General features: G+C 46.4%; 1 protein-coding gene across 5 annotated transcripts in view; it reads left to right on the forward strand.

Moving 5' to 3' along the window:
• The first annotated feature begins 1,113 nt into the window (after positions 1-1,113).
• The window catches only part of pitpnm2 (phosphatidylinositol transfer protein, membrane-associated 2), a 496,848-nt gene continuing 471,126 nt past the window's right edge, over positions 1,114-26,835 (forward strand). For 2 of the 5 annotated variants that reach the window (XM_080207949.1, XM_080207955.1), the window contains exon 1: positions 1,114-1,507. The gene's annotated coding sequence lies outside the window, so the exon portion shown is untranslated. The remainder of the gene's footprint in view (positions 1,508-26,835) is intronic. The other 3 variants (XM_080207957.1, XM_080207956.1, XM_080207958.1) reach the window with 2 other exon arrangements.

Here is a 26,835-nt window from a genome sequence, read left to right on the forward strand (position 1 = left end):
TGCTGCAGCAGACACCATCTCCCTGTCTCTGCACTCAACCCTGAAACATTTAGATAACAAAGACATCTATGTCAGACTCCTAGTTATTGACTGTAGCTCAGCCTTCAACGCTATTATTCCTACAAAACTCATCCCCAACCGCTGTGGCCTGGGACACGACTCCCTCCTCTCTGCCTGAATTCTGAACTTCCGAACCCACAGATCACAATCAGAAAGAATGCTTTCTATGACACGTCTGTAAAAGTTGGAGAGAATCGTAGCTGATATGCTAAATTTCCTTAGCCTCCTAAGAAAGTAGAGGTGTTCGTGGGCTTTCTTAACTATAATGTCGGCGGGGGGGATGAGGACAGGTTGTTGATGACCTGGACGCTTAAAAACTTGAAGCTCTCAACCATTTCTATTCTGTCCTCATTGATGTAGTAAGAAGTCTGACAGCACCAGGTTTAAGTCCAACCGATTTATTTGATAGTAAACTCGCAAGCTTTCCGGGTTTGCCCTTTCGTCAGGCGAACTTCATCATTCATCATATATGCATATATGCTCTGTCTGAGGCCAGAACTCTCCATTCACCTGACGAAGGGGGTAACCCCGAAAGCTTGTGAGTATATTATCAAATAAATAGGTTGGACTAAAACCTGGTGTTGTCAGACTTTTTACTGTGTTTACGTCAGTCCAACACCAGCATTCCCACATCATGATTGACCCAGTGACCAGCTCTGATTAAGTCCCTGTCTCAGTGCGCAGCCTGGGGTGTAATGGAGACTCCTGGGCTGCGGGTGGCGCTCTTTCCCCGGGTAGCTGGTGGCCGTTGGAACCAACGGACGGGAGCAGCGGGACCGGAGCCGGAGCTTCCCCATCGGGACCGGGACCGGAGACGGAGCCGGAGCTTCCCCATCGGGACTGGAGCTTCCTCAGCGGAACCGGAGCCGGAGCTTCCCCAGTGGGACCGGGACCCGGACCAGAGACGGAGCTTCCCCGGCGGGACCGGAGCCGGAGCCGGAGCTTCCCCCCCGGGACCGGGACCGGAGCCGGAGCCTCCCCAGCGGGACCGGAGCCGGAGCCGGAGCCTCCCCAGCGGGACAGGAGACGGAGCCGGAGCCTCCCCAGCGGGACCGGAGCCGGAGCCTCCCCAGCGGGACAGGAGACGGAGCCGGAGCCTCCCCAGCGGGACCAGGACCGGGGCCAAAGCTTCCCCAGCGGGACCGGGACCGGGGCCGGAGCCGGAGCTTCCCCAGCAGGACCGGAGCCAGAGCTTCCCGACCGGGACCGGAGCCAGAGCTTCCCGACCGGGACCGGAGCCAGAGCTTCCCGACCGGGACCGGAGCTTCCCCAGTCGGACCGGGACCGAAGCCGGAGCTTCCCCAGCGGGACCGGGGGTCTCCGCTGAGGCGACGGGACGCGCAGCTCCGACTCCCGGGTGGATGGACAACCGGCACCATGACTGAGGCGGTTTCCCAAGGACGTCCCGAGCTCGGGCGGAGCCGGGGGACTTTCACCGGGAGCTGAGGTGAGCGGAGGCGGCGGTTTGGGGCGGGGAGAGAGAGACCGGGACCCCCGCCCCGGGCGGGTGGCGGCGATCCCACTCAGCAGCCGCAGTGTCTCGGGCGGGGGGACTAACCCCCCCCCCCGCAATTCGCTGGGTTTCTTTCTTTCAGTAAACGTTTCTGGAGTTGAATTGATATCTTGGCGGTTTAAAGCTTCCTCGGGTACAAATTCTAAATTGAATTATATGATCGGCTTTTGACCAAAATTATTGCCTGATAGATATCAGCCGTGACATTTGAAGTGGCGATGAAGAGGCTGCGATTGAGAATGAAACCGCGCTCCCAACTCGCAATCCTGCCCTGCCTTCCCAATCCCAGGATCATGTCCCTGCCCCAGGGGGCAAGTGTAATGTTGGACCCTTTCTGTCAATGTTTTCCAGTAAGGAAAACCATTGATTGGAATTATGTGTAATGTTTCACGGCTGGTCATTTAAGGTGCATCTTCTTCAATAATGGAGGGGGTGAGATGATTTGATAAGTCTTGCTTCTCACATGGGAAGGAGAGGGGGTTGAGAGATAGTAACGCAGTAAATCTTCTAAAATGAACTTGCAGTGTTGTTAACAATTTGTCCCCTCCCATTTTCCTCCCAAAGAAGATGCCTTTTCATTGTCACTGTGGTGTGATCTGCACACCTTCATTCTACAGTAGCCTGTGTAATTCTCACCAAGCTGATATTGGTATGTGCTTTCAAATAACTTCTGCCCATTGGAACTATTTAGTTTTACAACTATGCTGCTTAAAGCCCAAAATTTTAAATGACCCCAAAAGAAAAGGAAGAATTCAGAACAAAAATAAAATACTGCGGATGTTGGAATTCCAAAACAAAAACAAAAAATGCTGGAAATAATCAGACCAGAAAACATGTGGAGAAAGAAACAATTAACTTTTAAGATTGATGATTTTTCATTGGAGCTTTGATCAGGAAGGGCTTTTATGACCTCCAGGATGTATCAAAAATACTTCAGTTAAGTACTTTGTCATCTCTGTGATGTAGTGCAATGCAGCAGCATTTGAAAGGCGTTTAATAAGGTGCCTTGTAAAAGGTTGCTACAGAAGGTTAGGGTACACGGAGTTGGGGGTAAGGTGTTAGCGTGGATAGAGGATTGGCTGCCTAATAGGAAGCAGAGAGTTGGTATCAGTGGGTGCTATTCTGGTTGGCAGTTGGTGACTAGTGGAGTGCCGCAGGGATCGGTGCTGGGGCCTCAGCTATTTACCATTTATATAGATGATCTGGAGGAGGGGGCTGAGTGTAGGGTGTCGAAATTTGCTGATGACACGAAGATGAGTGGAAAAGCAAATTGCGTGGAGGATGTGGAAAGTCTGCAGAGAGATCTGGATGGGCTGACCGAGTGGGCGAGGACCTGGCAGATGGAGTATAATGTTAGCAAGTTTGAGGTTATCCACTTCGGCAGAAATAATAGTAGGACGGTTATTATTTAAAAAGTGAAAAGCTGCAGCATGCTACGGTGCAGAGGGTCCTTGTGCATGAGTCGCAAAAACCCAGTCTGCAGGTGCAGCAGGTGATCAAGAAAACCTATCTACCTGTGACTTAAATATATTTAGCGAGGTAGCCTCCACCATTTCAACAGGCAGAGAATTCCAGAGATTCACCACCCTTTGAGTGAAGAAGTTCCTCCTCAACTCTGATCTTTATAGCGAGGGGATGTTGGCCTTTATAGTGAGGGGGATAGAATATAAAAGTAGGGAGATCTTGCTGCAGTACAGGGTACTGGTGAGGCCGCAGCTGGAGTACTGTGCGCATTTTTAGTCACCACATTTGCAGGATATATTGGTCTTGGAGGGAGTGCAGAGGCGGTTCACTGGGCTGATACCGGAGATGAGGGGGTTGGACTATGCAGAGAGACTAAATAGATTAGGTCTGTACTCGTTGGAGTTTAGAAGGATGAGGGGGGATCTTATAGAGAAGTATAAGATAATGAAGGGGACGGATAAGGTAGAGGTAGAGAGATTCTTCCTGCTTAGAAAGGATAGCAGGACTAGAGGACACAGCCTCAAGATCGTTTGGGGCGGGGGGGGGGGTGCAGTTTAGATCAGAGTTGAGGAGGAACTTCTTCACTCAAAGGGTGGTGAATCTCTGGAATTCTCTGCCTGTTGAAGTGGTGGAGGCTACCTCGCTAAATATATTTAAGACACAGGTAGATAGGTTTTTGATAGGGGAATTAAGGGGTTATGGGGAGAAAGCGGGAAAGTGGAACTGATCCACTTCAGATCAGCCATGATCTTATTGAATGGTGGGGCAGGCTCGAAGGGCTAGGTGGCCTACTCCTGCTCCTATTTCTTATGATCTTAGCAGCAAAATTAGACCTCAACAAGACTACACAAATACCAGTTTGAAAATGAGCAGGGTGCCTATTTTTAATGACACAAATAATGGCAGGACACATGGGGGACAAAGGAATTTCTGGATGGGGAAAAGACCAAGGTGCATCTTGTTGGCATATTACCATCTTAGAGTCATAGAGGTTTACAGCACAGAAACGGGCCCTTCAGCCCAACTTGTCCATGCTGCCCTTTCTTTAAAACCCCTAATCTAATCCCAATTGCCTGCATTTGGCCCGTATCTTTCTATACCCATTGTACCCATGTAACTATCTAAATGCTTTTTAAAGACAAAATTGTACCTGCCTCTACTACTACCTCTGGCAGCTTATTCCAGACACTCACCACCCTCTGTGTGAAAAAATTTTCCCTCTGGACACTTTTGTCTCTCTCTCCTCTCACCTTAAACTTATGCCCTCTAGTTTTAGACTCCCCTACCTTTGGGAAAAGATATTGACTATCTAACTGATTTGTGCCCCTTGTTATTTTGTAGATCTAAGATCACCCCTGAGCCACGACAGATCAGCCATGATCTTATTGAATGGCGGGGCAGGCTCGAAGGGCTAGATGGCCTACTCCTGCTCCTATTTCTTATGTTCTTATGTTCTTCCTACACTCAGAGAAAAAAGTCGCAGTCTATCCAACCTCTCCTTATAACTCAATCCATCAAGTCCTGGTAGCATCCTAGTAAATGTTTTCTGCATTCTTTCTAGTTTAATAATATTCTTTCTAGTTTAATAATATTCTTTCTATAATAGGGTGAGCAGAATTGCACACAGTACTCCAATTGTGGCCTTACCAATGTCTTGTACAACTTCAACAAGACATTCCAACTTGTGTATCCCATGTTCTGACTGATGAAATCAAGCTTCTGAGCAACTAAATAACTTGGTTGTCAGCAATGATTATTACATAACAGACAGGAGCACAGGAAGACTGTTTGGCTCATTGAGCCCACTGTAATTCATGGCTGATTTGGGGCTTCAGCTGCACTTTTCTGCCCACTTCCCATATCCCTTGATTCTCTGATAGACCAAAGATTTTGTTTATCCCGGCCTTCAGTATATTCAACAATGAATGCAACTCTCTGGGGGCAGAGAATTCTAAACATTCGCAACCCTCAGTGAAGGAATTTCTCCCATTGTTGTTGCTAAATATGTAATGATGCATCATTCACTGAACGTCTGAGATTTAATGGGTAGCATTGGTAGTATGTGTTATCTTTCATGTACTTCCCAATCTTTAATCCTGTCTGCTCTTATTAAGGATCACCTGTATTGGCTTGTAAATAGTCGCTGGGAAAGTGCACCCCCTTCTCCAATCCTGGAGAATGCTCTCAATCACAATGCACACCCCAGAAAGCCACATTTTCTTATTGCCTAAGATGGTGAAATGCCCATGAATTTGCGATCCAGATGATAGGTATTGGTCTCTGCATTGGGTAGTCAAAATGTTGATCTCAATCTTAAAAGCTCTAAAAACTCTCAAGGACTTCCAGTGTGCACAGTTTTTGGTGAGAGAATTCCTGATTTCCAGTATGTCATGCATGGGCAGAGTTCTTCCTGAAATTCCTTTTTAATTTCTCTAATTCTTAGGACTTCTTATTCTGGGTTTTCCCACCAGAGGAAATCGTTTCTCTAGATATCCTATTGAAATCTTTAGTATCTCAATTTGATCACTCTTCAACCATCTAAGTCTGTGGGAATACCAACCAAGCTTATGCAAACAGATGTCAATTAATTATCCTTTTGAGCCTGGTGAATCTGCACTGCACCTACCAAGGGCAATATATCCATCCTGATATTCAGTGCCCAGACAAATGCAGTACTCCAGATGGGATCTGACCAAAACACTGTGCAACGTTTTTGTGATAAAAGAGGTTGGTGACCCAAATTTTGTCCTTGTAATGACAGTGAAGTATTTGCCATCTTAACTCCTCTGAAACTGATATTAGCCTCTGGTATCTGTATAGTCATAGGTAAACATGGAAATCCAGAAGTTACCAGTAATTCCTTGCTTCTCCATAGAGAGTGCTAATTAAGCTTTGGCAGATTAAATATTTAAAATCACTGATTTGACGAGCTTGTACTGTTACTCTTAATGTTAAAAGCAGAAGTTTTGCCTTGTTCAATGGAGTATACCTGGGCTTTTGACAAGGTACTAAGTCATCAAATCCCTACAGTGCAGAAGGAAGCCATTGGGTCTGCACTGACCACAATCCACCCAGGCCCTTTTCCTGTAACCTCACATATTTACACTGCTAATCCCCTGATACTAGGGTCAATTTAGCATGGCCAATCAACCTAATGTGCACACTTTTGGACTGTAGGAGGAAACCGGAGCACCTGGAGAAAACCCACACAGACACAGTGAGAATGTGCAAACTCCACACACAAAGTAACCCGAGGCCAGAATTGAACCCAGGTCCTGGTGCTGTGAGGCAGCAGTGCTAACCACTGTGCCCCATTTTGGATCACTAAGTACTACTGCTGAACAACTCCTCTGGCTCTGAAATGCTAATCGTATACTTATGGGGTATCAAGTTTCTCCATTCCTTGTTAAATTTAGGTTTGTCATATAAGAACTTTTTAAAGTTTGATACTTCAGTTTCTACCATAACCTCATCTGTATGTTTCATCTTTGTTTCACTTTCTGCACGCTCAGAGTGAACAATAAAACTGGTAACACTTTCTGATCTTTGGCTTGAGAGAATTCTTCAGTATGATTGGCTGCTTAGTCTGTTTGATGACTACACTGTTGCAGGATATCAGAGCTCACTATAAGCTTACAGCAGAATAAAATTAATATTGGGAAAAGGAAAGTCCATCCTGCAGAAGTTGCTACCTCTTTTGCAGGCAGCTTTTTCTGTGGTCAGCAGAGAGTGCTGACACTTCATTGTCAACCTCAAAATCTAGGCCAGTGTTTTCTTTTTACACTGCCCTAGTTGATCTCCTTGAGGTTTTGGGGATTATTAAGACTGCTATTGTGAAACTGTTTCTGGTTCTCCACTATTTTGAATGAAAGCAGACTTGTATTTTGAGCTTGGAAAGTTATGTTTTTCTCCATTGCTAGTTTTTGGTGACTAGGAACGTGGTACTTTGAAAAAAAATCTGTATCCCATTTCTCAGAACTCCAGTTTTGCACTGTGTGAAGGAACCTCAAGTCAGCTTCTTGCTTCTCTTGCAACCACACTGGGCTAAATAAGGGCTTGCAGTTGGACATAAATGTCTCGACCAGGAGATAAAGTTACAATTTTTGATAATAGTTGAGCGGTTAGAGGTGATTGATTTTTCTGTCCTGGGACAGAATCTTGTGACTACCTCAGAAAGAAAACCAAAACTTGGGAGGAGTTTGTTTTTTTTTCCTATTCATTCGTAAGATGTGGGCTTTGCTGGCTCGCCAACATTTATTGATGATGTGGAGATGGCAGCGCTGGACTTGGGTAAGCACAGTAAGAAGTCTCTTAACACCAGGTTAAAGTCCAACAGATTTATTTGGCAGCACAAGCTTTCGGAGTCTCAGGCTCCAGTTGTGTTCACAAACAGCGCATCTACAGACATAAACTCAATTTACAAGATCATGGTTAGAATGCGAGTCTTTACAGGTAATCAAGCCTTGAAGGTACAGACAATGTAAGTGGAGAGAGGGCCAAGCACAGGTTAAAGAGGTGTGTAGCCAGGCCAGGTCTCCAGCCAGGACAGTTTGTGAGATTTTGCAAGCCAGGCATGTTGTGGGGGTTACAGATAGTGTGACATGAACCCAAGATCCTGATTGAGGCTGCCCTCATGTGTGCAGAACTTGGCCATTAGTTTCTGCTCAGGTATTCTGCGTTGTCGTGTGTCGTGAAGACTGCCTTCGGGAAGGCTTATCCGAGGATCAGAGGCTGCATGCCCATGACAGGTGAAGTGTTCCCCAACTGGAAGAGAACACTCCTGCCTGGTGAGTGTTGAGCAGTGCTCATTCATCTGTTGTCGTATCATCAGTGTAGTCTCCCCAATGTACCATGCTTTGAGACATTCTTTCCTGCAGCGTATCAGGTAGATAATGTTGGCTGAGTCACAAGAATATGTACTGTGTACCTGGTAGATGCTGTTCTCATGTGAGATGATCTGGCACGTCTTGTAGAAGTTGCTGTGGCCAGGTTGTGTGGTGTCACGGTCACTGTTCTCCTCAAGGCTAGGTAGTTTGCTGTGGACAATGGTCTGAGGTTGTGCGGTTATTTGAAGGCAAGAAGTGGGGGTGTGGGGATGTCCTTGGTGAGATATTCGTCTTCATCGATGACATGTTGAAGGCTCTGGAGAAGATGTCACACCTTCACCACTCTGGGGAAGTACTGGATGACGAAGGGTACTCTGTCCACCATGTCCTGCGTTTGTCTTCTGAGGAGGCCGGTGCGGTTTTTCACTGTGGCACATCAGAATTGTCGATTGATGAGTCGAGCGCCATATCTTGTTCTTATGAGGGCATCTTTCAGCGTCTATAGTTGTCTGTTGCGATCTTTCTCATCTAAGCGGATCCTGTGTATCCGGAGGGCTTATCTATAGGGGATTGATTTTTTTAATGTGTTTAGAGTGGAAGCTGGAGAGGAGGAGCATTGTGATGTTATCCGTGGGCTTGTGGTAAAGTGAAGTGCCGAGGTGACTGCCCTTGATGGGATGCGTGCGTCCAAGAATACAGCGATTCCGGAGAGTAATTCATGGTGAGTCTAATGATGGGATGGCACTTGTTGATGTCATCATATAGTGATTGTTCACCATGAGTCGAAAGGAAGAAAATATCATCGATGCTATACACTAGATACGTTGGTTGAAGGTCCTGTGCGGTGGAGAGGTCTTGTTCGAACCTGTGCATAAAGATGTTGGCTTATTGAGGCAAGTTTGGTCTCCATGGCTGTTCCGTGTGTGTGGATGAAGAACTGGTTGTTGAAGATGAAGATGTTGCGGTTCAGGATGAAGCGGATGAGTTATAGACTTGCATCTCGAGATTGGCAGTTGTCGGCATTGAGTACTGAGGCAGTTGCAGCAATGCCATCATCGTGGGGGATGCTGGTGTAGAGTGCCGAGACATCCATTGTGACAAGGAGTGCTGTTGGTTCAACTGCTCCATTGTGCTTCACCATCCAGTACTTCCCCGGAGCGGAGAAGCTATGACATCTTCTCCGGAGCCTTCAGCATGTCATTGATAAAGACGAACATCTCGCCAAGGCCATCCTTACACCCCACTTCTTGCCTTCAAACAACCACACAACCTCAAACAGGCCATTGTCCACAGTAAACTACCTAGCCTTCAGGAGAACAGTGACCATGACACCACACGACTCTTGTGACGCGGCCAATGTTGTCTACCTGATATACTGCAGGAAAGGATGGCCCGAGGCATGGTACTTTGGGAAGACCATGCAGACACTACGACAACGGGTGAATGAACGTCGCTCAACCATCACCAGGCAGGAATGTTCCCTTCCAGTCGGGGAACACTTCACCGGTCATGGACATTCAGCCCCTGATCTTCGGGTAAGCATTCTCCAAAGCGGCCTTCGCGACATATGACAATGCAGAATTGCTGAGCAGAGACTGATAGCCAAGTTCTGCACACATGAGGATGGCCTCAACCAGGATCTTGGGTTCATGTCACACTTTCTGTAACCCCCAGAACTTGCCTGGGCTTGCAAAATCTCACTAACTGGCCTGGTTGCACACCTCTTTAACCTGTGCTTGGTCCCCTCTCCACTCACATTGTCTGTATCTTTAAGACTTGATTGCCTGTAAAGGCTCGCATTCCAACCATTATCTTGTAAATTGAGTTTGTGTCTGTATATGCCCTGTTAGTGAACACAACTCCTCACTCGCCTGAAGAAGGAACCTGAGACTTTGTGCTGCCAAATAAACCTGTTGGACCTGGCATTTTGAGACTTTTAACAGCATTTATTGCCCATCCCTAGTTGCCCTGGTGAGTTGTCTTCTTGAATAGTTGCAGCCCATGTGCTGTGGGTTGACCCACAATGCTGTTAGGGAAGGTATTCCAAGATTTTGATCCAGCGACTGTGAAGGGGTGATGGTATATTTCTAAGTCAGGGTGGTCAGTGGCCTGGAGGAGAACATGGAGGTGTTCCCATTTATCTGTGGCCCTTGTCCTTCTAGATGGAATTGGTCGTGGGTTTAGAAGGTGCTGTCTAAAGATTTTTGGTGAATTGCTGCAGTGCATCTTGCAGATAGTACACACTGCTACTGAGCTTTGATGGTGGAGGGAGTGAATGTTTGTAGATGTGGTGCCAGTCAAGCGGGCTGCTTTGTCCTGGATGGTGTTAAGCACCTTGTGTTGTTGGAGTTGCACCATCCAGGCAAACGTATTCCACCACACTCCTGACTTGTAACTTGTAGACAGTGGATAGGCCTTGGGGAGTCAGGAGGTGAGTTACTTGCCGCAGTATTCCTAGCCTCTGATCTGCTCTTGTAGCCACTGTGTTTACGCGGGGAGTCCAATTGAGTTTCTGGTCAATGGTAACCTCCAAGATGTTGATAGTGGGGAATTCAGTGATGGTGGTACCATTAAATGTCAAGAGGCAATGGTTAGAGTGTCTCTTGTTGGTGATGATCATCGTCTGGCCTTTGTGCGGCAAATGGCAAGTAACATTTGCACCGAAGGGCAGAAGTTATAGCTGGGGAAAGGAAATTGAGGCAATTAGGTAAGATTTAGGATACATAGGTTGGAGTAGGAAACAGCAGGGGCTGGGAACAATTGAAATGTGGAGCTTGTTCAAGGAGCAGCTACTGTGAGTCCTTGATAAATATGTACCTGTCAGGCATGGAGGAAGTGGTCGAGCGAGGGAACCGTGGTGTACTAAGGAAGTTGAATTTCTGGTGAAGAGGAAGGAGGAGTCTAATGTAAAGATGAGACGTGAAAGCTCAGTTAGGACACTGGAGAGTTACAAATTAGCCAGGAAGGAGCTAAAGAGAGAATTAAGAGCTAGAAGAGGACATGAGAAGACTTTGGCAGGTAGGATCAAGGAGAACCCTAAAGCTTTTTATAGGTATGTCAAGAATAAAAGATTGATTACGGCAAGATTAGGGCCAGTCAGGGACACTAGTGGGAAGTTGTGCATGGAGCCTGAAGAGATAGGAGAGGCACTAAATGAATATTTTTCGTCAGTATTCACGCAGGAAAAAGTCAATGTAGTCGAGGAGAATACTGAGAGACAGGCTTTTAGACTAGATGGGATTGAGGTACATAAGGAGAAGGTGTTAGCAATTCTTGAGAGTATGAAAATAGATAATTCCCCTGGGCCGGCTGGGATTTACCCTAGGATTCTCTGGGAGGCTAGGGAGGAGATTGCAGACCTTTGGCTTTGATCTTTATGTCTTCATTGGCTGCAGGTATAGTGCCGGAAGACTGGAGGATAGCAAATGTTGTCCCCTTGTTCAAGAAGGAGAGTAGAGACCATCCTGGGAATTATAGACCGGTGAGCCTTACTTCTATTGTGGACAAAGTTTTGGAAAGGATTATAAGAGATGGGATTTATAATCTAGAGAGAAATAATTTGATTAGAGATAGTCAACACGGTTTTGTGAAGGGCAGGTCGTGCCTCAGAAACTTTATTGAGTTCTTTGAGAAGGTGACCAAAGAGGTGGATAAGGGTAAAGCAGTTGATGTGGTGTATATGGATTTTAGCAAAGTGTTTGATAAGGTTCCCCATGGTAGGCTACTGCAGAAAATACGGATGCATGGGATTGAGGGTGATTTAGCAGTTTGGATCAGGTATTGGCTAGCTGATAGAAGACAGAGGATGGTGGTTGATGGGAAATATTCAGCCTAGAGTTCAGTTACTAGTGGTGTACCGCAGGGATCTGTCTTGGGGCCACTGCTGTTTGTCGTTTTTATAAATGACCTAGATGAGGGTGTAGAAGGATGGGTTAGTAAATTTGCGGATGACACTAAAGTCGGAGGAGTTGTAGACAGTGAGGATGGATGTTACAGTTTGCAGAGGGACATAGATGAGCTGCAGAGCTGGACCGAGAGGTGGCAAATGGAGTTTAGTGCGGAAAAGTGTGAGGTGATTCACTTAGGTAAGAGTAACAGGAGTACAGAATATAGGGCGAATGGAATGACTCTTGGTAGTGTCAATGAGCAGAGAGATCTCGGGATACATGTGCATAGACCCCTGAAAGTTGGCATACAGGTTGATAAGATTGTTAAGAAGGCGTACGGTGTGTTAGCTTTTATTGGTAGAGGGATTGAATTTTGGAGCCGTGCGGTCATGTTGCAACTGTACAAAACTCTGGTGCGGCCGCACTTGGAGTATTGTGTACAGCTGTGGTCGCCGCATGATAAGAAGGATGTGGAGGCATTAGAAAGGGTGCAGAGGAGGTTTACCAGGATGTTGCCTGGTATGGTGGGAAGGTCTTGTGAGGAAAGGCTGAGGGACTTGAGGTTATTTTCGTTAGAGAGAAGAAGGTTAAGAGGTGACCTAATTGAGGCATACAAGATGATCAGAGGAATAGATAGGGTGGACAGTGAGAGCCTTTTTCCTTGGGTGGTGATGGCTAACACGAGGGGACATGGCTTTAAATTAAGGGGTGGTAATTTATAGGACGGGTGTCAGAGGTAGGTTCTTTACTCAGAGGGTAGTAAGGTCGTGGAATGCCCTGCCTGCAGCAGTTGTGGACTCTCCAACTTTAAGGGCGTTCAAATGGTCATTGGATAGGCATATGGATAACATTGGAATAGTTTAAGTTAGAGGGTCATTAGATTGGTTCCACTAGTGGGCGCAACATCGAGGGCTGAAGGGCCTGTACTGCACTGTAATGTTCTATGTTTCTTTGTGTGGCACAAATGATACTTGCCACTTGTCAGCCCAAGCCTGGATATTATCCAGATGTTGTTGCATTTGAACCTGGACTGCTTCAGTATCTGAGGAGTGGCGAATAATGCTGAACACTGTGCAGCCATTGGCGAACATTCCCCATTTCTGTCCTTATAACGTAAGGAAGATGAAGCAGCTGAAGGTTGTTGGGTCATGGTGTTAAATTAAAAGCGGAGGCGTTTAGAGTAGCTAAGAGTAGTGGGCGAGAAGAGGATTGGGAGAGGTTTAAATGTCAACAAAGGTTGACAAAGAAGTTGATGAAGAAGGGTAGGAGAAACTATGAAGCTGGGCTAGCGCTTAATATAAAAAAGGATAGCAAGAGTTTTTATAAGTATCTAAAAAGGAAGAGGCTGGCTAGGGTGAACGTTGGACCCTAGAGGATGAGAGAACATATAAGAACATAAGAACATAAGAAATAGGAGCAGGAGTAGGCCATCTAGCCCTTCGAGCCTGCCCCGCCATTCAATAAGATCATGGCTGATCTGTCGTGGCTCAGTTCCACATTCCCGCCCTCTCCCCATAACCCTTAATCCCCTCTCTTATCAAAAACCCATCAACCTGCGTCTTAAAAATATTTAGCGAGGCAGCCTCCACCACTTCAACGGGCAGAGAATTCCAGAGATTCACCACCCTTTGAGTGAAGAAGTTTCTCCTCAACTCCGTTCTAAACCGCCCCCCCTTTATCTTGAGGCTGTGCCCCCTAGTCCTACTATCCTTTCTGAGTGGGAAGAGTCTCTCCACCTTTATCCTATCCATCCCATTCATCATCATATACGTCTCAATGAGATCTCCCCTCATTCTTCTAAACTCTAACGAGTACAAGCCTAGTTTATTCAGCCTCTCCTCATAGCTCAACCCCCTCAACTCCGCTATCAGCCTAGTAAACCTCCTCTGCACTCCCTCCAAGGCCAAAATATCCTTGCGTAAGTACGGCGCCCAAAATTGCACACAGTACTCCAGCTGCGGCCTCACCAATGCCCTATACAGCCGCAGCAAGACCTCCCTACTTTCATATTCAATCCCCCTCGCTATGAAGGCCCGCATCCCATTCGCCTTCCTGACCACCTGCTGCACCTGCAAGCTGGGTTTTTGCGACTCATGCACAAGGACCCCGAGGTCCCTCTGCACCGTCGCCTGCTGCAGTTTTTCACCACGTAAGTAATACACCTTCCTACCATTCTTCCTACCAAAGTGGACCACCTCACACTTGCCAACATTAAATTCCATTTGCCATTTCCTGGCCCATTCGCCCAGCCGATCTAGATCCTTCTGTAGACTCTCCACACCCTCCGCACAATTTGCCGTTCCACGAATCTTGGTGTCATCAGCAAATTTCGACACCATACACTCGGTTCCCTCCTCCAGATCATCTATATAAATGGTAAATAGCTGAGGCCCCAGCACCGACCCCTGGGGCACTCCACTAGTCACCATCTGCCAATCCGAATAGCACCCATTGACCCCCACTCTCTGCCTCCTATTTGACAACCAATCCTCTATCCACGCTAACACCCTACCCCCAACTCCATGTCCCTTGACCTTCTGCAATAACCTCTTGTGAGGTACCTTGCCAAACGCCTTCTGAAAATCAAGAAAGACCACATCCACCGGCTCTCCTCTATCCACCGCCCTAGACACATCCTCATAGAACTCCAGTAAATTTGTCAGACACGACTTCCCTTTAACGAAACCGTGCTGCGTCTGCTCTATCAAGCAATTCCTCTCAAGATGCCTCGCTATTTCCTCCTTGATGACAGATTCTAACATTTTACCAACAACAGACGTTAAACTGTTAACGCGGCTGCGAGGGGACCTTATTGAAACACATAAGATGATTAGAGGTTTGAATAGGGTGGATAGTGATAGCCTTTTTCCTCGGATGGAGAAAGCTAGCACGAGGGGGCATGGCTTTAAATTAAGGGGTGGTAGTTATAGGACGGATGTCAGGGGTAGGTTCTTTACCCAGAGGGTGGTGAGGGATTGGAATGCCCTGCCTGCTGCGGTTGTAAATGCGCCTAGTTTGGGGGCGTTTAAGAGATCCGTGGATAGGTTTATGGATGGAAAGGGTTTGGTTTAGGTTAGAGGGTCATTGTTTTTTAACTGGTCGACACAACATCGTGGGCCGAAGGGCCTGTTCTGCGCTGTAATGTTCTATGTTCTAACTAACCGGCCTATAATTCCCTGCCTTTTGCCTGGCACCCTTCTTAAACAACGGCGTAACATTAGCCGCTTTCCAATCTTCCGGCACTTCCCCGGAATCCAGCGACGTCTGGAAAATAACCACCAAGGCATCCACTATCACCTCCGCCATTTCTTTCAGAACCCTCGGATGCATTCCATCCGGTCCTGGCGACTTGTCCACAATCAGCCCCTCCAGTCTGTCGAGCACCGCCTCTCTAGTAACAATAATGTCATTGAGACCCTCCAGTCCTACCACCTTTCCACCACTAACACCCGGCAAATTATTCACGTCCTCCTCCGTGAAGACAGAAACAAAAAAGTTATTCAGGACCACAGCCATATCCCCATCCCCTACCACTAAGTCCCGCTTCTCATCCTCTAAGGGACCAACGTTCACCCTAGCCAGCCTCTTGAGGGGGGACTTAGTGGTAGGGGATGGGGAAATGGCTGTGGTCCTGAATAACTTTTTTGTTTCTGTCTTCACGGAGGAGGACGTGAATAATTTGCCGGGTGTTAGTGGTGGAAAGGTGGTAGGACTGGAGGGTCTCAATGACATTATTGTTACTAGAGAGGCGGTGCTCGACAGACTGGAGGGACTGATTGTGGACAAGTCCCCAGGACCGGATGGAATGCATCCGAGGGTTCTGAAAGAAATGGCGGAGGTGATAGTCGATGCCTTGGTGGTTATTTTCCAAACGTCGCTGGATTCCGGGGAAGTGCTGGAAGATTGGTAAACGGCTAACGTTACGCCATTGTTTAAAAAGGGTGGCAGGCAAAAGGCAGGGAATTATAGGCCGGTTAGTTTAACGTCTGTGGTAGGTAAAATGTTAGAATCCGTCATCAAGGAGGAAATAGCGAGACATCTTGAGGGGAATTGCTTGATAGAGCAGACGCAGCACGGTTTCGTTAAGAGGAAGTCGTGTCTGACAAATTTATTGGAGTTCTATGAGGATGTGTCTCGGGTGGTGGATAGAGGAGAGCCGATGGATGTGGTCTGTCTTGATTTTCAGAAGGCGTTTGACAAGGTACCTCATGAGGTTATTGCAGAAGGTAAGGAGGCATGGAGTTGAGGGTAGGGTGTTAGCGTGGATAGAGGATTGGTTGTCAAATAGGCAGAGAGTGGGGGTTAATGGGTGCTATTCGGATTGGCGGTTGGTGACTAGTGGAGTGCCCCAGGGGTCGGTGCTGGGGCCTCAGCTATTTACCATTTATATAGATGATCTGGAGGAGGGAACCGAGTGTATGGTGTCGAAATTTGCTGATGACACCAAAATTGGTGGAATGGCAAATTGCGCGGAGGGTGTGGAGAGTCTGCAGAAGGATCTAGATCGGCTGGGCGAATGGGCCAGGAACTGGCAAATGGAATTTAATGTTGGCAAGTGCGAGGTGGTCCACTTTGGTAGGAATAATGGTGGGAAGGACTGTTACTTACGTGGCGAAAAACTGCAGCAGGCGACGGTGCAGAGGGACCTCGGGGTCCTTGTGCATGAGTCGCAAAAACCCAGCCTGCAGGTGCAGCAGGTGGTCAGGAAGGCGAATGGGATGCTGGCCTTCATAGCGAGGGGGATTGAATATAAAAGTAGGGAGGTCTTGCTGCGGCTGTATTGAGCATTGGTGAGACCGCAGCTGGAGTACTGTGTGCAGTTTTGGGCGCCGTACTTACGCAAGGATATTTTGGCCTTGGAGGGAGTGCAGAGGAGGTTTACTAGGCTGATACCGGAGTTGAGGGGGTTGAGCTATGAGGAGAGGCTGAATAAACTAGGCTTGTACTCGTTAGAGTTTAGAAGAATGAGGGGAGATCTCATTGAGACGTATAAGATGAATGGGATGGATAGGATAGAGGTGGAGAGACTCTTCCTGCTCAAAGGACAGTAGGACTCGGGGGCACAGCCTCAAGATAAAGGGGGGGGCGGTTTAGAACAGAGTTGAGGAGGAACTTCTTCACTCAAAGGGTGGTGAATCTCTGGAATTCTCTGCCCGTTGAAGTGGTGGAGGCTGGCTCGCTAAATATTTTTAAGACGCAGGTTGATGGGTTTTTGATAAGAGAGGGGATTAAGGGTTATGGGGAGAGGGCGGGAATGTGGAACTGAGCCACGACAGATCAGCCATGATCTTGTTGAATGGTGGGGCAGGCTCGAGGGGCTCGATGGCCTACTCCTGCTCCTATTTCTTATGTTCTTATGACTCCTGCTGCGATGATTGATCCTCCACATCCATCTTCCTATGTCCCAGGTATGACAACAATCAGCACAGAGTTCTCCCCCTGATACCCATTGATTCCAGTTTTGCTAGGGCTCCTTGATGACACTCAGTCGAACGCGGCCTTGATGTCAAGGTCTGCCATTCCCACCTCACTTCTCGAATTCACCTCTTTCCTCCAAGTTTTAACCAAGTTTGTAATGAGGTCAGGATAAAGAACGAAGAACATCCCAGCACGGGAAACAGGCCCTTCGGCCCAACGAGCCCGCGCCGCCGCATCTTCCCACGCCTACCCTGCCCTGTGTGTATGTGAGTGGAACCCCTAATTTAGCTAGATTCGGGGAGAATAGTGTCAATTTGGTACACCAATCAGCCTAAGAGCACATCTTTGGGGTGTGGGAGGAAACCGGAGCGCCCGGAGGAAACCCACGCAACCACAGGGAGAACGCGCAAACTCCCACAGACACAGGCCCAAATCCATGTATCTGCACAGCTAGCAGTGATAGTCACTGAGCTGTTGCGTTGCCCATCTGCTGGTCCAGGATTAAGCACACAACGACACGAAGTCCTAGGCCACTCCCGGAACCTCCAAGAGCAGCCCATGCATGACCTACCGTGTGCATGCCCCTCGTTTGACAACAAGGTGGACCGACCCTGTGGAATAGAAAGACAATACGTTAACATATAATACTACATTTCCGGTGTCGTCCCGAGGCTCTGACACTATTTAATACCCTCTACTATAACCCTCCATCCTTGCTTCGCTCATGTGTCTGTCTAAATAAACATTAAACAAGTCCAATGTGCCTGCCTCCACCACCCTACTCGGTAGCGCGTTCCATACCCCCACGACCCTCTGCGTGAAAAACCTTCCTCACATATCCAAATTATACTTCTCCCCCCTCACCCTTAGATCGTGACCTCTCGTAATTGTCCCCAGTCTAGGGAAAAGCCTACCATAGAGTAATATACCTCTATCATATCCCCCCTTAATCTCCGTCTTTCTAAGGAGAAGAGCCCCAGTTTCTCCAACCTTTCCTCGTAACTCAGTCCTTCCATGCCAGGCAACATCCTGGATCTGAGTGACCCTGGTGGAACCCAAACTGGGCACCACTGAGCAGGTTATCGTTGAGCAGGTGCTGCTTGATAGCACTGTCTGTCCCCTTCCATCACTTTACTGATGATCAAGAGTAGACTAATTGGTAATTGGCTGGGTTGGATTTCTCCTGCTTTTTGTGTACAGGATATACTTGGACAATTTTCCACATTATTGGGTAAATGCCAGTGTTGTAACTGTACTGGAAGAGCTTGGCTACGGAGCTGCAAGTTCTGGGGCACAAGTCTTCAGTGCTATTGCTGGAATGTTATCAGGGCCCATTGCCTCTGCGGTTCCCAGTGCCACCAACCATTTCTTACTGTTATGTGAATGAATTGAATTGGCTGGAGATTGCATCTGACTTGCAAGGGACCACTGGAGGAGGCCAAGATGGATCATCCACTTCACACTTCTGGCTGAGGATTGCTGCGAATACTTCAGCCTTATTTTTTGCTCTAATGTGCTGGGCTTCTCCATCATTGAGGATGGAGATATTTGTGGAGCCTTCTCCTCCAGTGTGTTATTTAATTGTCCACCATTCTTGACTGGATATGGAAGGACTGCAGAGCTTAGATCTGATCTGTTGGTTGTAGGGTCTATTACTTGCTGTTTTTGCTGTTTGTTAGCTGACAAGATTGAAAACAGAAATGGGTGGAAACTTTCAGCAGGTCTGATTGCATCTATGGAGAGAGAATAGAGCTGTCGTTTCATGTCTGGATGACTCTGCATCAGATCACTGAAATTTTCCAAAGTTTTCTGTTTTTGTTTCAGATTCCAGCATCTACAGTAATTTGCTTATAGCTGATAAGATCAGCTTTCCCGTTTTTCCTTGCGTATAAACTACGTGCGGTTTTTTTGCATTCAAAGTGATTGGATATTGAATTTGTAGTATAGAAATGGGCCATTTTGCAGCACTTCAGTTCTACACAAGTCTCATTTCGCTATGTCAACATGTGCATTGCTGAGAAAAGGCATTTTGTTGAAGCTTTTCATCTTGCACTTCTCAGGACAATCATTAGAATACCAATGTCAGGGGAAACAACAGATTTATACTGTATGAGAAGAGGCTGCTGATTGGCAAGTGGACTCTGATGGAAGAACTGTTATGGAGAGTGATGATATCAATAATGATATCTACCATTAACTACAAAGCAATTTTTGAAATTTAAACCAGGCAGCATGACTCTGGCCAAGGTATTGCCCTGCACTCATTTTCTTTAGCTGAAACAAATACAATGTGTGAACATGTCCTTTCTGTCTGCAAAGAACAGGGTCTTGTGTATTAATATATGTAGCTTCCAATACATGCAAAAGTGCCATGCTGTGAGCCCTACATACATAACACAACACTGGTACTGAAATTTATATACTACATTACTAATTTGTGTTATCTGTAAACCATCGTTTTAGTTTGACAGCAGCATCCTGTTAGTTGCAAGTATCGCTTGTGTTGCTACTGCATTGTAACAGTTTGAAACAGCTAGCTTTACCTCTGATTTTTGAAATACCCTTCTCCATCCAGGATAACCTGAGGTAGACTTGGCATTTTTCAGGGCCAACATAGACAGTCTTTGGCCGGCTCCCGAGTTTGTGCAATATGCAGTATGGTGATCTGATCAGATCAGAATAACCATTTCCCTGCAGGATGTGGGACGTGTGAGATGTGCCCTATTTCAGCATTCAGCATTCTTGTATGATGAGCAAATGGCATGGCCCCTGTTTATGAGGTAATCAATAAGGCCAATCTTATACCTTGTGCAATTGTAAGGATCCTAATGCGTGAATTGACCAGTGAAGGTTGGCTTGCAGTACACCATTATAGAGAACACACTGACTCAATGAGTATGTCAAGACAAGTGAATTAATTTGACTGCTCCATTTTGAAGGTGAATTTGAGCGCAGGATTGCGTGCTTGTGCAGGTTTAAATATAGCAAATGTATCATCCACAGATTGGAAATGTGTAAGGGGTAGGATGTTAGGTGTCATAGGAGCAGGAGTAGACCATCTGGCCCCTCAAGCCTGCTCCGTCATTCAAGAAGATCATGGCTGATCTTTTTGTGGACTTAGCTCCACTTACCCGCACACTTACCATAACCCTTAATTCCTTTACTGTTCGAAACTTTTATCTATCCTTGCCTTAAGAACATAAGAAATAGGAGCAGGAGTAGGCCATCTAGCCCTTCGAGCCTGCCCCGCCATTCAATAAGATCATGGCTGATCTGAAATGGATCAGTTCCACTTTCCCGCTTTCTCCCCATAACCCTTAATTCCCTTGTCTATCAAAAACCTATCTACCCGTGACTTAAATATATTTAGCGACGTAGCCTCTACCACTTCACCGGGCAGAGAATTCCAGAGATTCACCACCCTTTGAGTGAAGAAGCTCCTCCTCAACTCCAATCTAAACTGCACCCCCCCTTATCTTGAGGCTGTGCCTTCTAGTCCTGGTATCCTTTCTGAGCGGGAAGAATCTCTCTACCTCTAACCTATCCATCCCTATCATTATCTTATACGTCTCTATAAGATCCCCCCCGTCCTTCTAAACTCCAACGAGTTTAGAAACATTCGCTTAACAACGAGCTTAAAAACATTCAATGAGGTAGTCTCAACTCTTTCACTGGGTAGGGAATTCCACAGGTTCACAAACCCTTTGGATGAAAAAGTTCCTCCTCAACTCAGTCCTAAATCTGCTCCCCCTTATTTTGAGGCCATGCAGTAGACAGAGGGGAACCAGTGGATGTGGTGTTTCTCGATTTTCAGAAGGCATTTGATAAGGTGCCACGCAAAAAGTTGCTTCAGAAGGTTAGGGGGCATGGAGTTGGGGGTAAGGTGTTGGCATGGATAGAGGATTGGTTGTCTAATAGGAAGCAGAGAGTTGGTATCAATGGGTGCTATTCTGATTGGCGGTTGGTGACTAGTAGATAGCCGCAGGGATCGGTGCTGGGGCCTCAACTATTTACTATTTATATAGATGATCTGGAGGAGGGGGCTGAGCGTAGGGTGTCGAAATTTGCTGATGACACAAAGATAAGTGGAAAAGCAAATTGTGCGGAGGGTGTGGAAAGTCTGCAGAGGGATCTAGATAGGCTGAGCGAGTGGGCGAGGACCTGGCAGATGGAGTACAATGTTAGCAAGTGTGAGGTTGTCCACTTTGGCAGGGATAATAGTAGGAGGGATAACTATTTAAAGGGCGAAAAGCTGCAGCATGCTACGGTGCAAAGGGACCTGGGGGTCCTTGTGCATGAGTCGCAAAAACCCAGTCTGCAGGTGCAGCAGGTGATCAAGAAGGCAAATGGGATGCTGGCCTTTATAGCGAGGGGGATAGAATATAAAAGCAGGGAGGTCTTGCTGTGACTATACAGGGTACTGGTGAGGCCGCAGCTGGAGTACTGTGTGCAGTTTTGGTCGCCGCACTTGTGCAAGGATATTTTGGCCTTGGAGGGAGTACAGAGGAGGTTCACTCGGCTGATACCGGAGTTGAGGGGGTTGGACTATGAAGAGAGGCTGAATAGACTGGGTTTGTACTCTTTGGAATTTAGAAGGATGAGGGGGGATCTTATAGAGACGCACAAGATAATGAAGGGGATGGATAGGGTAGAGGTAGAGAGATTCTTCCCACTCAGAAAGGGCAGCAGGACTAGAGGGCACAGCCTCAAGATAAGGGGGGAGCAGTTTAGAATGGAGTTGAGGAGGAACTTCTTCACTCAAAGGGTGGTGAATCTCTGGAATTCTCTGCTCATTGAAGTGGTAGAGGCTACCTTGCTAAATATATTTAAGACGCGGGTAGATAGGTTTTTGGTAGGCAAGGGAATTAAGGGTTATGGGGAGAAAGCGGGAAAGTGGAACTGAGCCACTTCAGATCAGCCATGATCTTATTGAATGGCGGGGCAGGCTCGAAGGGCTAGATGGCCTACTCCTGCTCCTATTTCTTATGTCCTTATGCTCTTATTATGTTCTTAATATAACCTCACTGTTTGTAAATTTCATCCCTCTAGCAATGAAGGACAAAATTCCATTTGCCTTTTTAATTACCTGCAAACCAACTTTTTGTGATTCATGTACAAGGACATCCAGGTCCCTCTGCACAGCAGCATGCTGCAATTTTTTACCATTTAAATAATAGTCCATTCTGCTGTTATTCCTACCAAAATGGATGATCTCACATTTACCAACATTGTACTCCATCTGCCAGACTCTCACCCACTCATTTAGGCTATCTATGATGTGGAGTTGCCAGCGTTGGATTGGGTTGGTGCAATAAGTAGTCTCATAACACCAGATTAAAGTCCAACAGGTTTATTTGCTAGCATGAGCTTTTGGAGCACCACTCCTTCATCAGGTGAGCGCTCATCTGATGAAGGAGCGGTGCTCCGAAACTCGTGCTACCAGATAAACCTGTTGGACTTCAACCTGATGTTGTGAGACTACTTACGTAGACTGTCTATATCCCTTTGCAGACTTTCAGCATTCTCTGCACACTTGGCTCTGCTGCTCGTCTTAGTGTTACCTGTGAATTTTGACACACTACACTTGGTCCCCAACTCCAAATCATCTATGTAAATCGTAAACAAATTGCAGTCCCAACACTGATCCCTGAGGCACACCACTAGTCACTGATCACCAACCAGAAAACCAACCATTTACCATGACTCTTTGCTTTCTGTTGGTTAACCAGTTTTCTATCCATGCTAATACATTACCCATCACACCATGTCATTCCACTGAAGACACGTTTCTCATGAAACCCTACGAGAATATTTGCCATCTATTTGATGTAGAAATGCTGAGTTTTGCTCTTCAGCTCCCAGTTGATTTTAGTTTAGGCATTTTTTAAAAAACAAGATGCTATAGGTCAAAAAGATTAAAGAATGACCCGACACCTAAAAGTTTCAACTGTGATTTCTGTTCAATGCTGGGTTAGTAGCTGTTAGCTTAGAGAGTGGTCAGAGCTACAATTAGCTCCAGTTTTTCTGGATTTGAGAAAGGAAATTATTCAGACTTTTGCCCAGAATTGCTTCCTACGATTCCTGTTGAGTGGTGTGCGTTTGCAGATGTTGGATGAAGGAAGTAAAAAAAACTTGTCAACACTCATCGTCTCAGATTTTCATGTAAAGATTAGGCACATGACAACGATATCAAGGGGAGGAGCGACCTGCACCCCAAAGAGAGGGTCACTTCATTCAGGGGAGGAGAGACCTACACCCCAGGGAGAGGGTCTTTTTGCTCAGGAGAGGAGAGACCCATAACCCATTGAGAGATCCATGCCTTCAGGTGGGACTTGACAAACAAAAGTTACACGTTTTAACATGCCAAATAGATGGTAGATATTCTTGAGAAATGTGTCTTCAATGGAATGACACCTAACAATACTACCCCTTGCACATTTCCAATCTATAGGTGATACATTTGCTATATTTAAACCTGCAGAAGCATTTAATCGTTGCTCAAATTCACGTTCAAAGTGGAGGAGTCAAATGAATTCATTTGCCTTGCCATAGTAGTTGAGCCACTGTGTTCTCTACAATGATGTTGATGGCAGTGTATGAATTTTTGTTGCAATAACTAATTTTGTATAGAGTGAATAAAAGATCAAAGAAAAGTACAGAACAGGAACAGACCCTTCGACCCACCATGCTTGTGCCCATCATGATGCCTTAACTAAACTTAAAAAAAACTTTCTGCCCTTACACTGTCTGTATCCCTCTATTCCCTCCCTATTCATGTACCCATCCAGATGTTTCTTAAATGTTGCTAATGTATCTGCTTCCCCTACCACCTCTGGCAATCCAGATGCTACCACTCTCTGCGTGAAAAACTTCCCCTGCACATTTCCCTTAAACTCTCCCTCTCTCCCCTTGAACCGGTGCCCCCTTGTAATTGACACTTCCACCATTGGAAAAAGCCTCTGACTGTCCAGTGGAATGGATCGTCATCAGAAGCTGATTCTGTATGGATTTGAAATGTGTTGGGAAGGCTGAAGAGCTGCTAAATGTAGCACAGGATGGTATTTGCTGTTATCTTGGGCACATTGATAAATTGCCCAATTCCATGAGGATACGCTGTGTATTCTATATGTAGCAATCTTATTTGTGAGAAGTGCTAATACAAGTCATTGCTTTTACAAAGAAACAATTCAGGATCCACATTTTTTCTTTAAAACAAACATGCAGTGGTAAAATACCCTAATGCCACCTCTCTTAAATTGGTGCAGAAACAAAAACAGCCCCTATGCGGGGAGGTTTTTCATGCAGAGTGGTGGGTGTCTGGAACGCACTGCCAGTGATGGTGGGATATTTTATGGACCTGGTTGTTCTTGGTGCTTGTGAACAATATGGAGCAGGGTTGCTGCAGCATGATTACATTCCTCTCACACCTTCTTCCATCGGGGGAAAATGATACAAAAGTCTGAAATCGTGTACCAACTGATTCAAGAACAGCTTCTTCTCAAAAGTCGGCTGTCAGACTTTTGATTGGACATAACTTGAGAAAGTGAGAGGGCATGGGATCCAAGGGGCTGTTGCCTTGTGGATCCAGAACTGGTTTGCCTGCAGAAGGCAGAGCGTGATTGTGGATGGGTCTTTTTCTGCATGGCGGTCGGTCACCAGTGGAGTGCCCCAGGGATCTGTTCTGGGACCCTTGCTGTTTGTAATTTTCATAAATGACCTGGATGAGGAAGTGGAGGGATGGGTTGGTAAGTTTGCCAATGACATGAAGGTTGGTGGTGTTGTGAACAGTCTGGAGAGATGTCAGAATTTGCAGCGAGACATAGGTAGGATGCAAGATTGGGCGGAGAAGTGGCAGATGGACTTCAACCCGAATAAATTGAATAAATCATTTTTATAAATGATCTAGATGAGAGTGTAGAAGGATGGATTAGTAAATTTGATGATGACACCAAAGTTGGAGGAGTTGTAGGCAGTGAGGATGGATGTTACAGTTTGCAGAGGGACATAGATAAGCTGCAGAACTGGGCCGAGAGGTGGCAGATGGAGTTTAATACGGAAAAGTGTGAGGTGATCCACTTTGGTAAGAGTAACAGGAGTACAGAATATAGGGCTAATGGAAGGATTCTTAGTAGTGTTGACGAGCAGAGAGATCTCGGGGTACATGTGCATAGCTCCCTGAAAATTGGCACCCAGGTTGATAAGGTTGTTAAGAAGGCGTACGGTGTGTTAGCTTTTATTGGTAGAGGGATTGAATTTTGGAGCCGTGAGGTCATGTTACAACTGTGCAAAACTCTGGTGCGGCCGCACTTGGAGTATTGCGTACAGTTCTGGTCGCCGCATTGTAAGAAAGATGTGGACGCATTGGAAAGGGTGCAGAGGAGGTTTACCAAGATGTTGCCTGGTATGGTGGGAAGGTCTTATGAGGAAAGGCTGAGGGACTTGAGGTTATTTTCATTAGAGAGAAGAAGGTTATGAGGTGACCTGATTGAGACATACAAGATGATCAAAGGATTGGAGAGGGTGGATTGTGAGAGCCTTTTTCCTCGGATGGTGATGCCTAACACGAGGGGACATGGCTTTAAATTAAGGGGTGGTAATTATAGGACGGATGTTAGAAGTAGGCTCTTTACTCAGAGGGTAGTAAGGTCATGGAATGCCCTGCCTGCAGCAGTTGTGGACTCACCAACTTTAAGGGCGTTCAAATGGTCAGTGGATAGGCATATGGACAACATTGGAACAATTTAGGTTAGAGTGTCATTAGATTGGTTCTATTGGTGGGCGCAACATCGGGGGCTGAAGGACCTGTACTGCGCTGTAATGTTCTAAATGTGTAGTGGTCCATTTTGGCAGGTCAAATGGGATGAAGGAGTGTAATATCAAGGGTAAGACTCTTAACAGTGTAGAGGATCAGAAGGACCTTGGGGTCCGGGTCCATAGGACTCTTAAATTGGCCTCGCAGGTGGAGGATGTAGTCAAGAAGGTGTATGGTGTGCTGGCCTTCATTAATCAAGGGATTGAGTTTAGGAGTCGGGAGATAATGCAGCTTTATAAGACCCTAGTCAGACCCCACTTGGAGTACTGTGCTCAGTTCTGGTCGCCTCAGTACAGGAGGGATGTGGAAGCTATTGAAAGGGTGCAGAGGAGATTTACAAGGATGTTGCCTGGATTGGGTGGCATGCTTTGAGGACAGGTTGAGGGAACTCGGTCTTTTCTCCCTGGAGAGATGAAGGAAGAGAGGTGACCTGATAGAGGTTTATAAGATGTTGAGAGGTATAGATAGGGTGGATTCTCAGGGGCTATTTCCCAGGGCTGAAATGGTCGCTACGAGAGGACACAGGTTTAAGGTGCTGGGGAGTAGGTACAGAGAAAATGTCGGGAGTAAGTTTGTCACTCAGAGGGTGGTGAGTGAGTGGAATCAGCTGCTGTCGGTGGTGGTGGAGGTGAATTTGTTAGGGTCTTTTAAGAGATTTCTGGATGAGTACATGGGATTTAATAGGATTGAGGGTTATAGATAGGCCTAGTAGGTAGGGATATGATCAGCGCAACTTGTGGGCTGAAGGGCCTGTTTGTGCTGTAGTTTTTCTATGTTCTACTTTGCATTAAGTTGATCTTTCTCTACATTGTACCTGTGACTGTAACGCTATATTCTGCACTCTTTTGTTTCCTT

This window comes from Carcharhinus amblyrhynchos, chromosome 20, assembly GCF_965287045.1.
Source record: "Carcharhinus amblyrhynchos chromosome 20, sCarAmb.v2.hapA, whole genome shotgun sequence".
In the NCBI taxonomy this organism is placed as follows: domain Eukaryota; kingdom Metazoa; phylum Chordata; class Chondrichthyes; order Carcharhiniformes; family Carcharhinidae; genus Carcharhinus; species Carcharhinus amblyrhynchos.